The sequence below is a fragment of the Electrophorus electricus genome, chromosome 19, assembly GCF_041902795.1.
Source record: "Electrophorus electricus isolate QZ-2024a chromosome 19, ASM4190279v1, whole genome shotgun sequence".
Taxonomy (NCBI): domain Eukaryota; kingdom Metazoa; phylum Chordata; class Actinopteri; order Gymnotiformes; family Gymnotidae; genus Electrophorus; species Electrophorus electricus.
The window spans coordinates 11291779-11305918 of record NC_137515.1 but is presented as its reverse complement, the minus strand read 5'-3'; positions in this window follow the sequence as shown (position 1 = coordinate 11305918).

Here is a 14140-nt window from a genome sequence, read left to right as displayed (position 1 = left end):
GTGGGAAAAATACTTGTTCAATATAAAATATTAATATATTTATTTTGCTCTTTTTTATTCCATTATTAAATTATTAACCATAAGTACTGAATGGTTATATGAAGCTCATAACTGCAGTATCACTGGGTGGTTATTAAAAGCATATTATTTGAAAATGATGGTGCTATATAAGCAAAATGAAGAAAGTCCATTCTAAGATAAACAATGTCCTGTTAAAATATGGTTTGTTATCTATTATTTATCCAAATATTCTAATACATGGTATTTGTTAATTAAGCTTTACATCTTAAAAACATTGTTTTCATATTGTTTGCTTACAATTTTCATTTAAAAAGTGATTCAACCAAGTGTGCTTCAATGTCAATGTTAGCAACTCCTTTGTTTGGGCTTTAAAAATACTTTCAGTGTGTTTTGTTTTACAGTACAGCCTAATATTTTGAAGTAATTAATACTTGCATCATCATTATTTAAATATTTCCATTTAAAGTAACAGTTGTCAAAGCTGTTATTTCAGTTCAGTAGCTATAATGGATACTTGTTATGTCCTTTAACCCAAAATATACTGACCCAACATTTTTCAACAACACAAAAACCCCAATATTCAACATTAGCAAGTTGTGTTTGTTGGAGAGTGTTGTGTCAGTGTGCTCTGGGCTTTGTACATAATGGAGATAAGATGAGATTTAGGCTCACATCCAGAGGCTTGAATCTTGGCTTAGACTTGACTCAAGCTTGGAGCATTTAGGATTGCAACAAAAGACTCGTAAATGTGTCATCCTGCCACCCAAAATATCAATATGTTTTCTGTGTATTTATGCAAATATCAAGACACAAACATCTGGACTGGATCCACAAGGTGAGATTTTCAAAAAACTGGAGTAACAGTGATCAGACAACCTTTTAAGTTTTTAAGTAATTACTTTTTATGTAAGTTTTTAAAAATTACCTGGTACTATCTAACAATGGTATAGCCTGGAAACCATTAAAATGTTCACGCTTTCAACCCAGTACTTATTAAAATGTTTGTTTCTCATGTATATATGGAAAAACTACCACCTGAGCTTCAGTGCTTAGATATGTATCACTTCTCTTCAGCTTCTCATTGGACTTTGCAAATGAGAAATTCAGAGTTTGAAGCATTACACTATTTCCCCATTTGACTGTGTTTACAGCTAGTGAGAAATTGTGGAGGAATTGTAAGTTTTTCAGTATTAAATCTGTCAGGCAAGTTGTGCTATATACTGTTATAAATGATGAAATAGAGAGATTTGAATAAGGTCTGGCTGGAAAAATGGCCCATACTTTAAACTGACTCTATTTTCTATTATATAACATCACTGCATCCAGAAGCTTCCCAGGAGCAACAGATTAAAACATAGGTCAAATGAGTTACTTACCTATATGATTACTTACCCAGGCTATAGTTTGGCCACAAACTAATTCCTTTCATTTTCAGTGTATTCAAACAGCCTTTGTTCACTCATTTAGATGCAGGTTTGCTTTTTGCACAGTTGTATCTCAGGGCTTTCAGTGTAGTCCAGTTTATGTACATCACAAATGGTCCTCGAGGCCTTAAAACAGTAACACTCCAAAAGAAAGCCAGCTTTCAGAGATATTCAGGATATACCCAGTCAAACTCCTGTTGATTTAGACATTACATTTTTCTACAGTGGGTCTTGCACTGAGGGGTTGCCATGGCAATGCAAGCCAGCATGGACAGAGGTATTGCATGCCCCGGTTTTAAATCAATGTGTCGACAGTTTTGGCTGAGCCAATATTTAGCAAATGAGACTCTAGAGAGACAGGCGAACCATGACAATGGGGATTGTATCACAGCCATTTTTGTCTTTGGTCCAGCTCTATATTTAACTTTTTACTCTTGTGCTTCCTTTATGAAGATCATGTCTTTTCAGAATGCTACCCTTTTTTGTTTTACCTAAATTCTGTCTCAATTTTCATAATAATTCTCCTGAATATAATTTCTTAATTGTGTTTTATGTAATATATGTAATAGCCTATCTAACTATTTGTCTGCCTGATTTAGATATTTACTATTTTCAGAGTGCAACAATAATATCTTGTTGTACTAATACCAAAAAGTAAATTATGATGTTTATTTGTCTTTTAATGTTGTCTTTCAAGCATTGGGATGTTTATATTTAATATTAGTATTAAGCCTTCATTTAGCAAAAATCTAACAGTGATGGAAAATAAAAGATAAAAAGAATATTAAAATAACTTGGGATCACACCAACAGATATCAGGGGAATGTTTGTGGGAAAGCAGACATATAAAAACAGATATCCTCTCCCATGGTTAACCAGCAATACCCTGTGTGCCTAAAATAGACATTTCCTAAAACAACCAGATCTAGAGCAGAAAAACAAATTCCAAGTGAGGGACAGTCACAGTGAACTGCAAGGCTGCAGGGGATGTACTTTTCTCAGGGCTGGAAAACATGCAAACACAAAGGAGTATAAAGCATTAATCTAACACTGTCAGACATTCGCTATGACTGCTCTTGTACTGGCCCTGATGCCCTGATAAGTATCGCCTGGACATTTTTGCACCAGCCAACTTCCACACCTCATAAAGCATAATTTTCCCCCACACAATTAAATAATCACATGACAGGATTTATGACTGTGATGAAAACTTTAATCCATTACAGATTATGTCTTCATGCTTCAGTAATTCAGCACCTGTTTAGGTATGCTATATGAAAAATTGTTCTAATAGGAATCTTCTCACATAACATCCTGACCATTCCAACTCCAAATTGATATTTGATAATATTTGATGATTTCTTACCACTTGAAATCTTATTTAAATCTACCTTTTCCAGGTATCCACACAACTTGTAATAGCATGTGAATGAAATGCAGTTTTAAAATCACATAACAATAATTTGACCATAGTTCTTTACTGTGTTACTGTGTGCCCTACAGCGTAGGGCAAATAAAGCACATATATTAAGCAATGACATAGTAAAATTAGATTTGCATCTCGTATGCACACCAGACAGATCCATTTCATTATCTATACTATAAACCTTATTAGCACAGAACAACAACTCCTTCATCCCCAATTCTTAATTTTCTCCATTTTTGGCTGACATTTTGGCACAAGTGTTTTTTGAGTGGAGGATTCATCTGCCTGTGGTGAATGCTAGCACATGCTATAAATAACCTGGGCTGGGGGAAGGTAGTCATGGTAACATCATAACGAATACAACGGCTGGGGTGGGGGCTCTTCAGAAAGCACTGTTGAATTAGAGAATGGAAATTACACAGCACTGTCTCACAGTCACACAAACTACCTCTCTCACTATTTTACACACACACACACGCACGCACACTCACACACACACACACACACACACACACACAGATCCTTCTTGGTCACTAGTATATCTTAAGGTGTATCATGTGAGCAGCCATAGAGATCACAGGAGCTTGTAGATAAACAGATCCCTGCTTAATTCACCTGCATTCGTGAACTGATTCAAAGGCATTCAAATATCGGATCACTTTGGTTTGGTGATCAAACCTGATTGTATTACAAGCTATGTAGTCACATGCCGAAGTCAATCTGTTTCTTATTTGTATCTTTCCAATATGGTGCTTTTTGTATCTTTTTTGTTAAGATAATTCTGCAGTGAAACCTCCCCTTCTGAACTTGTCCAAAGTGAGCCAGTATGCAAACAAAAATGTTTGTTGGAAATGTTTCAGAAGCTCCCTAAAATGCGAAGCCTACTACCAACCTTTCACCAAACTGCATGTTGTGAAGTGTCATTCAAATGACACAACATTTTTTAAAGGTTTTTTTTATAGTGCTTTGAGTGAGAAGATCAGATTTGCCATAGTCAGCATTGGAACAATTTTTCAAATGCCTTTGCTCTGTTTTCACAGTTTCTTTCCACCAGATGGCAAAGCATTTGGAAGCCAAACTTTACATTGGCTGTTTTAGGGTTATATTTCTTCAAATGCTATGTCTTGAAATGCTTTATCTTTGTATGACTTCGTAAAGGAGTGCCTTCATCAAATTGTTGTTTTGCTAATAATAATTTCAAGCTTACTAGTGCAAACAAGCATTATGCAAATTAACCAATTCCTCTAATATTGTGTTGCTGGCCTTTTGTGGATGGTCTTGACTTTGAAGACAATTATGTATTGACCCTGCCCCTTCATTTATCTCCCTCCTTTTCCCAAAGTGAATGAGGGACTTTCTAAAAGATGGGGGGAGAAAGAGGGAGAATATACTGAAAGAAAGACAGAGGCCAAGACTGAGAAGAAAATGGCCTCCGGTGCCACTTTCTCAGAACCTGATGACAGCACTTCTCAGAGAAACACAATGATTGTACAGAGATGGTTTACACAGCAGCAGCCCCAGCTCCTGCCGATTCATCTGATTAAAATCACAATTTAAATTGGAAAGTAGCAGCACTATTAATCTTCATTACAGTGGGGATTTGGTGGGAAAGAGGCAAGGCTTTGACAGAGGATTGAACAAACAGCTCCATGTGAGTCATCAATGGCTATGAACTGCGTTCAAGCACAAGTTCAGTATGAAGACAAATCTGCAAGTGCAGCCACACTAAAGCGACACCAAGTTCATTTAGATCACTACACTGCAAGTGAGCAAATGGAATTTAGAATTGTGTAGGTTTCATATTGTTATCAGTCACTCCTTCTGGTTTTGACAGTGACTTTGGTAGTATATTGTCATTGTAACTTGGGTTGTTTACTCAGTTAAAATGCCTGTATGATTTTTGTAAAGGTTTAGTGACACTAAATGCTGGTAATATAGTTCCTAGGAAAGAGATGAACATTTTCTTAACACCACATTTGTGGAATCTATAAAGTCAAGCAAAAATAAATTGAGAATATTTTTTTCAGTAAATTTGCAAAATCACGATATATAATTTTGTTAATACATTTTGCTATGTCTATAAAAGAGGTACATAAATGATGACAGAAATTAATGCAAAAAGTCTATCTTTTAATACTAACTGGAATGTGTGAATCTGGGAAAAATCCTGGGTGTTTTCTACATATTTTCCCTTTTGTGTGTTTAGTTTCTACATATTTTCCCTTTGCGTGTTAGATCATTTAGATGTCTGCAGTGTCTAAATGAAAGCTTTAATCTATGGTGCATGATTAATTCATAACAGCAACTTTTGTGTTTTGTAATTAAAAATACCATCTCATTATTCAGATTGATATGTCATAGTATTTGGCTTTTGCTTGATGAAGATATGCGCACAAGTTATAAATAATGTTTTGTTTATATACAAGTAAATAATGTCATTTTGAACATTTTTTTTTCCCAAGAGAGCTCTGTCTCCTTCAGACTTCAAAGACTATCCACTCTGAGTCAGTTAAGTTACCCTTGTGCTAATATGCACTACTCTTTCCTGAGTCTCATTTCCTTACATGATCTTTTTTGCCATTTTTGAAGTGTAAACAAGTCATGCCAAAAGATGTGGATAAATCCATGTCTCCTCAATGGTCCCACAATTGTCTGACTGTTTAACCCTAAGTGAACCTTTCAATGATCATTTCCTTCTATGCCCCCAAGCATTTGCCATGAAAAGCAAATTAATAAAATATGTGTAATTTTGTAACATGTGACAAGCTGAAGGTAAACACGGTTGAATGGAGTCAGCGAGCTGCAACATAAGACTATGCGCTGCAGCTCCAGAAGTGTTTCATTGGGCTCTTCAATGTGCAAAACTGCTCTTCTGCTCTCTACTCCTGCACATCTTCAGCATCTGTGTCATTTCCATCACGGTCTAGTAGGAATCAAACAAGGCAAACAAGGACTTTATCAGACATCATAACAGGGTTGCATTTGGCTATACAAACAATTCAGCCACTAGGCAATGAAGGTCCAGCCCTGAGGGGGCTTAAGATGAACATATCAACCCAAAAAAGGCTGATCATGCAGCTGGAGAAGGGCAGCTCTGGATAGCCGAGTGTAGTGGAGGCTGCAGCTCCTTCTTCCAGAGAGCTCCTACCAGCTAGGGTCAGTGGCAAGGTCTTCAACAGCATGAACGCAATGGATGGAAACTGACATCTAAAACTATTCCCCTGATCTTTAGAACGAACGGTGGAACTACCTTTATGATTATACATTTGATTATACATTTGGCATGCTCATATTCCAGTCTAATAGCTTACCTTTTAGGAATGAACAGTGTAGAAAACTGTAGTCACATGATGCAGCAGCATGAGGAATACATTAATTTCATATTCCATATTCTGCCCAGTACCTTCTTAGTAACAGCATTCCCACATGTTCACACTGTGACCAATGTGATCCTGAAATTTCACATGCAAGTAGGGTTTGTTGACACCTTGATACCTTGCTTTGTATTGGGAAACCCATGGGAAACCATTAAATTAGGCAGTGGGTACTTAGGGCTTTTTCAACTATAGCTAATTTCCCAGACCCAAATTAAACTTAAGCCTAGTCTAAAATGATTTTCCAAAGGTGATTCACCACTGGGACTGACAACACTGGAAACTGGCCCTGCGATACATAATGTGACACATTTAATAAATATATCAATGTAATAATGTAAACCCTTTGTGCAAGTTCGTGAAATTATAGTATCAACAGCCTAAAAAAATTAAAGGCAACAACATGAATTTTGTTCCAGGTCAATGCCCTAAAGCTAATGGCCACAGAACAACTGACGCATGCACCATATTTATAATTCATGGCTTTGATTTTTTTATGAGACTGTTGGTCATTTCACAAGGACTAAAATATGTAGCAATTACCTGAGCTATCAGAATGTTGACCAATGGCAATTTAGCAGAACGGCTTTGTGAATTAAAGTTTGATTGAGCTGCCTCATGTAATCAGAGTGAAGGTTTGTGAAGCACTAAGGCATGTTGCATAAATAACTATCTGGTAATGGTTTATTCTTTTTCTCTTGGTAATGCTGGTTACTGTAACTCCTGTGAATAGATGTTTCTTCCTGAAAACCAAAAGAATGAACTAGCATAGTGAATGAAGAAGTATGTCATCACAAGTTTTTTTTAATTCCATATTCCAGGGAAGTGGATATTTTAAAGTCCTTATTTGGCTCTTCCGAGAAAGCAAAGAGGAAACTGTCATGGAAAGATTTAAACACTTCCTGTGGTGTTCAATCAAGAACAACCTCACCAGCCCATCCTCAACACCCCTCAAACCACAACTAACTCTTGTATAAAGCCATAACAGTTTCCTTTAGGTATTTGGTGTTTTTAAAGAAAAAAGGTTTTGCTGATGTGCACTGCATTGCATAGAAATATATGAGTATGCCAGCCATTATTTGGTTATTTATCTGCTTTGTATTTGTGTCCATTTGCTGTGACCTTTCTTTGGGAGCTGTAGTGGGCAGTGTAATTAAATGATGGCAGGGCACTGTAAATGCCTGGACCTCATATATTACTGTCGCTGCTACACAGGCAGGCAAGACACAGATGCACATTTAAAGTTGACTTTTAATGCAAGTAGGGAAGACAAAAGGAAAGAGCAAAATGGTGAAACAAGCAGATGTTTGGGGAGGGACAGGACATCCAGTTTCAAAGTAAATAAAACAAGTAGAGGTACAACAGGGCAAACATACTGCCACAAAACATCTATGCTGATAATAACAGGCAGTGGTGGCTCAGTGGCTAAAGTATTTAACTAGTAATCAGATGGTAACCATATCAAACCCTGTTGCCACTGTTGTATCCTTGAGGACCTTAACCCTCAATTGCTCAAGTTATATAGTATTACTCAGATTAGATGTTCTACACATATGACAGACACTAAATATACTGTATATGTTATATAAGTAATTAAATCGCATATCATGAAGGCAATTCTGAACATTAGGACTCAAAACAGCTTTTCTTATTATTGTCTTCATCATTATTATTGTTGTTGTTGTTGAATATTCACATGAATACAGCTAAGCATTAAGGCAGCTATATCAACTAGTAAAGTCTCAAACGGGCTTTTTGTGGGGTGCAGACATAGTGCTGCCTTGCAGGCCAAATGAACACAGTTTGATTTATGACACCCCAAAGCATTCATCAGACTTTTATTTCCAGCTTCACATCCATTTACATCACATCATGATTTATTCATTGGCTAGGGATCCTATTTATTGTATTTTTTATGTGCATATTCTTACTGAGAGCACAGAAGGTGATTATGAAAAAGATTTTCCTTTCAGCACAGGTTTACACAATTCATACAAATCTCTTTATTCATTTCTTAGTAGACTTAATGTTACTAGACAAATAATCTGCAAAGATGTTGTTAATATTGAAAGTATTTTTAAAGGTGTTAAACATTTAATCTTCATTTAATGTAGCCATTTGGATTATTGAGGGCAGGAACAGACATATCAGAAATGATAAAAATGTCAATTTAATGTACTTCAGTACTGCTGATTGAAGTAATGCACAAACGATACCTATTCCCTTCTCAAGAACCCTACAGTAAAAGGCTTCCCATCCCCCCATGCAGTTTACACACCCTGCCTCTCCTGTCCCCAGCTGCAGCGAACAGCAAGGTAATTCACATCTTATCATCCACCCTTCAAATGAATGTCAGGAGACTGAAAAGTCAGCTTACAGTCTTGTTGCACGGTTATTCATCTAGGTAACTGCTGTCCAAAGGGTGATCAAGCACCACAGACCAAACTTTCCATATAATCCTTCCTATAGAAATGATAGTTCCATGGTTTGAACTACTGTAGTAAAGACTGAATAGAGAAGTAAAATCATAGGAATCGAGAATAGTGGTAATAAACATTCAAATCATTAAACTGAGAAGTCATCAATACACTTTTGCTTACAACTATCTTTTAGAATTAATATTCCCTGTAAAGAACATATTCCCTAGATGTTCATAATATCTGTGATATATATTTATTGGTTACAATTACAGTCTAATCTGCCTCTATTCATGAAGAGTCCATTATTAAAATCTTCATTTGGTGCTAAAGAAAGTAGTGGAGTAATGGAATTGCAATGGAGACTCTGAAGTCTAAGATCAAAACATTAAAAATATTTTACTAGCATGTGCTCAATGTTTAACTTTAATTGCATTAGAAATCAGACTGAAGACTATAAAAGTGTTTATTATGCAGCTTTAATGTTTTATTTGAGTCATTGGTTACTGGCATATTCTGTTTTCATGGTTTGAATACTTAAGGTGAAATACAAGGATGTTTTTGGGAAGACCAGAGGAGTAAGAGGCATCTTGCATAAGAGGTTCTCCACAGGAGCAAACATAGCCCACAATAAATAAATACATAAATCAAATCATATTGCATCACACAAACTAAGAAACAGATTTGGCACATGGTGGATCTGGCACATAAAACCTTCACTTGGTCATGAACAGTTTGAGAGTGAATCATCCTCTGAATGCTCTTTTGCTCTTTGCTCACATGGGAGTCAAGCAGCCTGGATTACTGGCACAATCAAAGCCATCATTCTGTGGCTTTATGGACATAGCATCATATTGCAAACGCATCTTCTGGGATGTTATAAATAACTCACTACTAATCTGCAGTTATTTGCTTTCCGGTTGGTTCTTTAGATTAGTAGTGAGTTATTTATGACAGGAGAGTTTCAGAGAAAACGTGATAAAGTATGATAAATACATTACAAAAGATATCACAACTGAGTTCACTGCTGCTGTAATAATTACTAAAAGACGACAGTATTTCTATACTGTCAGATCTTTTAGAAATTATTACAGCACAAGTGAACTCAGTTGTGATATCTTTTGTAATGTATTTATCATACTTTATCACATTTGCTCTGAAACTTTCCTGTTAACACACCAGTCTAAAATAGATACGAATGCACATGCTATCATGTGAGTGTCACTGAACTACATTCAGTTTGCACAATTTATCATTAGATGCAAATTTTACATGGATTTCCTTTGCAATGTTTGAGCATGCATTGATGAGAGGTATGTTTATTTGATCTTAAATCCAATTTAAATCCAATTTTGGCAACTTAAATTTCATGCAGAACAATTTGAGAGTGGAAAATAGAAAATTTATTTATTTATTTTTTAAAAAATCAGTGGGTTTGCAGTAGCATTTGTTTTGAAAGGGATGTATACTCTCCTTCTGGCTGTCAAACCACTGAGAGTCATGTGAATATAAATACGGTATTCCAGCAATTACTTTACCCCCTTATAAATTAGTAGGATGATCTGTTTAACTTTTCATACATATTCATGACGGCATGTGATTTAAGGGTGGAGAAGCTGAGCAGTGGAGTTATCTGAGAGAGAACAGTTTTACATTCTTCCTTAAGACTGGACAACTAGGGCATTGAGAGGGGAGAACAGAAGAGCCTAGGAAACTTTCAAGCAGCACTCTTTGTGGCATCCACCTCTTGGATGGAACACTCCATCTATATGGTAGATGTGTGAGATTTATTTGGTTAGGCTAGACTTAAATAGAAAGTGGTGGGGTTGGGCATGAATAAATGACCCAGAAAAGGCTCACTGGAGCACATTCAACGATCTAGCCAGTAGATTATTTCAAGGTGTATGTCATTGATTGGGGCTGAGAAGAAATCAATGCTAATTTTTTCTGTGTGTCTTAAAATACACATTTGAGTCATGTCTGAAGGGTAAAGCCACCTATTATATTGTGTTACTATGTGTTATTTGTGTATCCCACTTATATTTCAGATGGCACAACTAATTCTGAGACATGTGCATCTCAAACAATCATTTTGTCCCCAAAGTATGTTTAAAAACAGATTAGCTTTCATCATAGACACAGAACATATAGTGAATACCATATAGTAATTTGGCGAATGAACAGAATAATAGTCATTAAATGAGAACCAGTGTGAAGTGTAAAATTAAAACATTCTGTAACGTCAACTGATTTTATTACTGATGCTGTACAAGTGGCTGTTATTATACATAGTGAATTAGATGGTTCAAAAGTCAGATCAGTTAAGCAGTTTAATAAATACAAAATCAGTTCCATTAAAGTGGATCAGATAGAAAAGTCACTTTCCTTATCCTGGGTCTAGGGTTGTAGTTTTCCAGCTCACATTGTAGTATATATATGACTCTGTGTGTGCGTGTGTGTGTGTGTGTGTGTGTGTGTGTGTGTGTGTGTGTGTGTGTGTGTGCAAATGCTCAAGTATGCAATCTGTCTGTCACTCTGAAGGTATTCAGTGTGAAGCCATGTGCACACACCCTTTTTGTAATAGCAATTCCTTCAGTGTGCCACCCCCTTGTTACCATGGCAACAAAATCTAGTGAGCTGACATGGCCATCTCTTGGGGCTTGGCCTCACTCACACACAACACAGCTGTTTCATCCCCAACAAAGCAATTAACACACAGGGCCAAACAGGGATTTTCTCTCCTAAATATTAGGGCTCTTGCTTTCTGCCAAGGTTGGGGTTGTGTGGGGACTATTCTTCTCTGTCATTATATGGGCTCGGTGAAACTCCCCCAAGCAATCTGCTCTGGATGACTGGATGTTGATACAGTCTGTGAAGGACTGTGATGCCAGAGATTTCAAGACAAGGAAAATTGATAAAATAATTTTTTTCCCCTCAGGCTAAAATCTTACTGAGAACTGAGTCTTTTCAACAGAAAGGTCATAATTTGAATAATCTGAATGTCTTTATCTGGTTCCATATATCAGTAATATGTTACAAAGCTATACGTGAATATTAATGTTTTGTATTGCATATGAGTGTTCATCATTTTCATGTTAACTCATGTATGCTGTATAACCAAAATACGAAGAATCATATATTCATATATAAGAAACCCTTACACACAATTTGAGGAACAGTAGCAAATAATTAGTAAATATATAATTAGCTGAATGTGGTGCAGTGAATGATCAGAGCAAATACCCCCAGGCAATGCGGCCCGCTGGGATTTCAATCTGTCTGTTCCACTGCCATAATACATTCAGGGACCAGTGAGACATCTAAATGTATATCTGTCTATCCACTTGTATGGAGGCTACCCCCTTTCCCTAAGCACCTGCTAATCAAAATCCTAACCAAAACCCATCCATAAAGAAATTCTTGCATATTTGTTAAGTAATTTATGGGATCTACAATGACTAATAAATTATGACCATGATATCACTGGGGGGTAGCATGACCTGTCAGTCAAAAACAAGTGAAGTCATTAATTTATTCACCACTGGTCATTTTTCAAGGCCGTCTAGCATGACATTCAATGACTCCTTCAATGTGCAAAGGTTCCCAAAAGTCTTGCCTACTGTCCTGGCAGCTTTTATGATGTCTCTCTTTTGTGATAGAAGCTATTAGTTATTAATTGAATTCAAACATTGTGTGATTCATGATCTGGCCTTTTTTAAATGAATAATAATTTTTTTAAGTGATTTGAAAGTTGTGAAAAGTAGTTCTAAGTCACTCCTTTTAACATAATCAGTATTTAGTTTGGATATGTTCAATAAAATGGAACGCGGAGGCTTTAAGGAGGATGCGGGGACGAGTAGCATGACGGAGCAACACACGTTTATTTGACATTTAGACAATAACAGAGGCAAAAACCGACAACACAAACACGTAAACGACAGACCTTTATACATATGATAACGACACAATAAAGAGCAGGTGTGTGACACAAGGAGGGTGTGGCGCCACACACACACACACACACACACACACACACACACACACACACACACACACACGGAGACATTTGGGGGAGGGGCTGTACCGTGACAGAGCCCCCTTTCAAGGGCTTGACTCCCAGCGCGCCAGCCTATCAGGCTGCAGCCCCGAAACCAACACCAAATGGCGAGGCCAGGGGACCGAGCAACCCGACATGGGCCAGTGCGAGCAGGACAGTGGAGGGAAGGACGGGGATCAAGACGACGACAGACATGGGGACGGACACACTGACAGGCACAGACACAGACACTAACGGGGACAGAGCAACAGGCACAGACAACGTGATGGGGACAGACACAGTGACAGGTGCAAAATTACATAAAGGGCTCGTGAAAACCTTCCCACAGTTGTCGGCTGGGCTGGAGTCCCACCCGCCTGTAGGGGATTGCCTCTCACCGATTCAGGGGCGGTGACCTCCGCACACCCGCTACAGGAGGCGCACCAGTTGCTTTTCCTGTCTCTGGAGCGGGCACTGGTGACACCTCCCCCTTGCCTCTACGAGGCTTAGGTACCAGCGCGTAAGTTCCGGGGCTGTACACCCTAATGGGTTGAGTGTCCTCGAGCGCGGTCGCCCCTCTTTGTACCGCTCAGGAAAGTTTGCTCCTTCCCGAGCAGCGCCTCCTAGGCGGAGCCTTGGGCAGTATCTGACGTGTCGGGGCTTTGTCGCTCTTGGAGTCTGCAGACACCACGTCACTGCCATTGAGGGGATCCCCATATAGGACCTCCTCCACCTCCATAGACGGGTCCTCCCCCCCATCCGGTCGCAGACTAATGTCGCTGAACTCCCCATATTCTCCATGATCCGCATACCCCTCATAGAAGTCCCTATAGTAGTTGTAAGACCCAGCGGAGTCCACCTCCGTGTGCCGATCCTCAGAGGCCGGCTAAGGTCTGTAGGACTCCTCGGAGTCTGACCCTGGACCATACTCAGGGCCCCCCCAAAAAACATCCAGCAGCCTCCTCCCCCATGGTCGAAGTGTGGAGTGAGGCCAGGATGACGGAGAGTCTGGCTGCGTGGGTTGTGGGAGGGTGTTTACCTCCCTTCTTCCCTTTCCTTTTCTTGCTACCCTTCCCAGGCATCCTCGGTCGGTCAGTTTTTCTGTAATGCGGAGGCTTTAAGAAGGATGCAGGGATGAGTAGCGTGACAGACCAACACACGTTTATTTGACATTTGGACACTAACAGAGGCAAAAATCGACAACGCAAACACGTAAACGACAGACCTTTATACATATGATAACGACACAATAAGGAGCAGGTGTGTGACACAAGGAGGGCGTGGCCACATTGACGAACACACACACACACACACGCATAGAGACGTTTGGGGGGGGGGGGCGTACTGTGACACAATAACTGGCATAATTTCCTCTCAGCAGTTACTACAGGATATTTCTGAACAGTTAGTAGCCTTGAGAGAAGCCATGTTTACAGCTATAA